Source organism: Nematolebias whitei, chromosome 1 (genome assembly GCF_014905685.2).
Source record: "Nematolebias whitei isolate Nwh7 chromosome 1, NemWhi1, whole genome shotgun sequence".
Lineage (NCBI taxonomy): Eukaryota > Metazoa > Chordata > Actinopteri > Cyprinodontiformes > Rivulidae > Nematolebias > Nematolebias whitei.
Window position 1 is genome coordinate 48012419 of NC_056498.1, and position 5399 is coordinate 48017817.

A 5399-nucleotide genomic window follows, 5' to 3' on the forward strand; every position below is an offset into this window, starting at 1 on the left:
ATATATATATATATATATATATATATATATATATATATAAACAAAGCTTTTCTTAGTTTACACATAATCCGGGAGAAATTTGATGTCGGCCTATTTTCTAGGTCAACTTGGGGAGTCAGATTTAGATAAGCCACAATTGTTGATTTTTTTTTCTTTCAGGCATACTGTTTTATTTTCTTGTCAGCCTTGAGTCCTGCTGGTACTTTCAAGATCTAAAATGGCCAGATTAGTAGGTATTCCACTGGTATGTGCCTATGAGGCTCCTCCAAGGTCATCTCCAACATACTGGTGAGTCCCAGAAGCCTCAGGTCGCCTGCAAGTCTCACAAATCACTTCCATCTTATGGTTTAGCTTGTAAATCATCTGATTTTGAGTACTCAAAGTACAAACCAAACCTTCACACTGACTTAGCAGCTTTGCCATTGCCAAAACTTCTGCAGCCATCTTCCTTAATAGCTAATAACTTCGGAATCCGCCGATGCCAAAGAGCAGAAACCCTGCTATCATGAATCCAACTATATAAACGTCTTCGTCATCCTCCTGAGACAATACGGAAAGACACATCAGCTCCCAAACTCCCCACTGGTCCATGACGTATCCTGCAGCGTGAGTCTCAGCAGGCCCCTGTTGCTTTGTTGAAAAGATTTTGTTGATTGCGTTGAAAGTCCAGCTCACCAGATCCATGACAGTAGTTTTAGTTTTGGAAGATGTGTAAACAGGAGCTCCGATACACAGACAGAGAGCAAAAAAAAAAAAAAGGCAGGAGGAGGACAGGAGAGGGAGAGGAGGCATCCGCATTGCACGAGAGCGAGTGCAAAGCCAGTTTTTATCTTTAAAAATGTTTGAATGGCACAGAAGTCTTAAGTATTTTTGTTTTTGCTTCATTGTTTGTGCTTTGGTTAGACCTAACATCCCAAATGTTGGACCAACTCTTCACTTAAACACTTAATCTGGATTTTATTTCTCCACTGGGATTAAAACTGTATTCATGCTGCATGTACCAATGAACACACGAAAGAACGAGAAGTTAGCTTCCTGTTTGTTTTAGGTTAACAGCTGATATAAAATCACAGAGAACGCAGCTAAAACATTCTTACATTATTCACTGAAAGCAGAGGATGAAGGGAGGAGAGCAGCTTCTCACAAAATATCACAAACTGAGGTGCAAATCATCTGCTCCAGTTTCGCCCATGTGGTGTAATTATTCAGTGTTGCGTTCCATTGGATCTATTTTACATGCGTCTTGAAGAAAACTCCTGGGAGCCAACTCACACACTGATTTAGCACTCATATTTGGAGCCATTAAGATTCTCGAGTGTCTTCCATTTAGTTTCAAAACCATGGAAAAGGCCTCCGTCATTTATCCATATCTTTTGTTAACACTGTTTCCACTCTGTGATCATTTTGGACTTTCTGTACACTCTGTTTTAACATTATTTGGATTATGTTCTAGCTGCGTTGTGCGTTTGCTTCCTGCTCAGCATGTAGCCTCGTAAGAAACAAACCTTTAGTAGCTTGGATATCTTTTCAACTGTGCTGGAGAACTCTGATATTACTGACCAGTTAAATTCATTTTATTTAATATCTATGCAGTAACTAAAGTGAGAGTGAAACTGAACATGATATATGTATGTATGTATGTCTATATAAAACTTACTTTGTCAGATTTTGGTTACATTTACTAATTTAGGTTCAGGTAAAAGTATATATTTAGATCATTTTTAAAAGCTAAAACTGTATTTAATTGTTTAGGAAAGAATAGATGTTTTAATTAGCACAAAATGAGGGTGTCTGGTTTGGAAGCCTCAGGTTTTTGTCTGCTTTTTGCAGATAATGAGGCTCTGTCAGCGCCAAAACCTTCCAGGGGGGGGGGGGGGGGGTGCAGTTAAATGTGATGCGGCTGGGATAAGAGTCGGAGTCAGAGAGATTTATTTGTCATTCGTATCTCATGTGGTACATGTGGTGGAACGAGATTATGTGCGCAGGGTCCCAGTTACATCCAACAATAAAATGTAAAAGAAAAACAGTAATAAGATCTAAGATATGAACAAAAAAAAAACATCAGCTAAATAATGCACTAATAGCATAAAAAACATTATGCAAAAAAGCAGCACAAACATGAGTCTGTGTGAGCAGATGAGCACGCACGAACACATCAACATTGAAACAGATCAGCAGCAACATGAAACAGATCAGCAGCAACATGATGTGATTTTTCACAGTGATTATTCTGGTTAGATATTCATGAGTCTAACAGCCTCAGGGTAAAAGCTGTTCCTCAGTCTAGTGGTTCTACACTTAATTCTCCTCAACCTCCTGCCTGAGGGGAGCAGGGCAAAAAGTGTGTGTGCTGGGTGAGTGAGGTCCTTCATGATGCAGGTGGCTCTCTTTCTGCATCTGGAGGTGTAAATGTCTGTGATGGTTGGGAGACTGGAGAGTGCATTTTACATTCACTGTATCTTACACTGCATTTTACACTGCATCTTACACTGTATCTTACACTGTATCTTACACTGCACCTTACACTGTATCTTACACTGCATCTTACACTGCATCTTACACTGCATCTTACACTGTATCTTACACTGCATCTTGCACTGTATGTTACACCGCATCTTACACTGCATCTTACACTGTATCTTACACTGCACCTTACACTGTATCTTACACTGCAACTTACACTGCATCTTGAACTGTATCTTACACTGCATCTTACATTCACTGTATCTTACATTGCATCTTACACTGTTTCTTACACTGCATCTTACACTACATCTTTTACTATATCTTACACTGCGTCTTACACTGCATTTTACACTGCATCTCACACTGTATCTTACAGTGCATCTTTCACTGTATCTTACACTGTGTCTTACACTGCATTTTACACTGCATCTTTCAATGTATCTTACACTGCATCTTACACTGCATTTTACACTGCATCTTACACTGTATCTTACACTGGATCTTACACTGCATCTTACACTGCATTTTATATTCACTGTATTTTACACTGCATTTTACACTGCATTTTACACTGCATCTTACACTGCATCTCACACTGCATCTTACACTGCATTTTGCACTGTATCTTACACTGCATCTTACACTGTATCTTACAATGCATCTTACACTGCATTTTACACTGCATCTTACACTACATTTTGCACTGTATCTTACACTGCATCTTACACTGCATCTTACATTGTATCTTACACTGCATTTTACGTTCACTGTATCTTACACTACATTTTACATTCACTGTATCTTACACTACATCTTACAAAGCATCTTACACTGTATCTTACACTGCACCTTGCACTGTATCTTACACTGCATCTTACACGGCATCTTACACTGCATCTTACAATGCATTTTACATTCACTGTATCTTACAGTGCATCTTGCACTGTATCTTACAGTGCATCTTACACTGTATCTTAAACTGCATCTTACACTGCATCTTGCACTGTATGTTACACTGCATCTTGCACTGTATCTTACACTGCATCTTACACTGCGTCTTACATTCACTGTATCTTACACTGCATCTTACACTGTTTCTTACACTGCATCTTACACTGTATCTTACACTGTGTCTTACACTGCATTTTACACTGCAACTCACACTGTATCTTACAGTGCAACTTTCACTGCTTCTTACACTGCGTCTTACACTGCAATTTACAATGCATCTTTCAATGTTTCTTACACTGCGTCATACTCTGCATTTTACACTACATTTTACACTGTATCTTACACTGCATCTTACACTGTATCTTACACTGCATCTTACACTGCATCTTACACTACATCTTACACTGCATCTTACACTTCATTTTACACTGCATCTTACACTGCATCTTACACTGTACCTTACACTGTATCTTACACTGTATCTTACACGGCATCTTACACTGCATTTTACATTCACTGTATCTTACACTGCATTTTACACTGCATCTTACACTGCATTTTACACTGCATCTTACACTGCATCTTACACCGCATCTTACACTGTATCTTACACTGTACCTTACACTGTATCTTACACTGCATTTTACATTCACTGCATTTTACACTGCATTTTACACTGCATCTTACACTGCATCTTACACTACATCTTACACTGCATTTTGCACTGCACCTTATACTGTATCTTACACTGCATCTTACACTGTATCTTACACTACAACTTACACTGCATTTTACACTGCATTTTACACTGCATCTTACACTGTATCTTACATTGTACTGTACACTGTATCGTACACTGCATCTTACACTCACTGTATCTTACACTGCATCTTACACTGCATCTTACACTGTATCTTACACTGTATCTTACAGTGCATCTTGCACTGTATCTTACACTGCATCTTACACTGTTTCTTACACTGCATCTTACACTGTATCTTACACTGCATCTTACACTGTGTCTTATAGTGCATCTTTCACTGTATCTTACACTGTGTCTTACACTGCATTTTACACTGCAACTCACACTGTATCTTACAGTGCAACTTTCACTGTTTCTTACACTGTGTCTTACACTGCATTTTACAAAGCATCTTTCAATGTTTCTTCCACTGCGTCATACACTGCATTTTACACTGCATTTTACACTGTATCTTACACTGTATCTTACACTGTATCTTACACTGTACCTTACACTGTATATTACACTGCATCTTACACTACATTTTACATTCACTGTATCTTACACTGCATTTTACACTGCATCTTACACTGCATTTTACACTGCATTTTACACTGTATCTTACACTGCATCTTACACTGTATCTTACACTGTACCTTACACTGTATCTTACACTGTATCTTACACTGCATCTAAAACTGCATTTTACATTCACTGCATCTTACACTGCATCTTACACTGCATCTTACACTGCATCTTACACTGCATTTTACACTGCATCTTACACTGCATCTTACACTGTATCTTACATTGTATTGTACACTGTATCTTACACTGCATCTTACACTCACTGTATCTTACACTGCATCTTACACTGCATCTTACACTGCATCTTACACTACATCTTACACTGCATCTTACACTGCATTTTACACTGCATCTTACACTGCATTTTACATTCACTGTATCTTACACTGCATTTTACAATACATCTTACACTGCATTTTACACTGCATCTTACACTGCATCTTACACTGCATCTTACACTGTATCTTACACTGTACCTTACACTGTATCTTACACTGCATCTTACACTGCATTTTACATTCACTACATTTTACACTGCATCTTACACTGCATCTTACACTGCATCTTACACTGCATTTTGCACTGCACCTTATACTGTATCTTACACTGCATCTTACACTGTATCTTACACTGCAACTTACACTGCATTTTA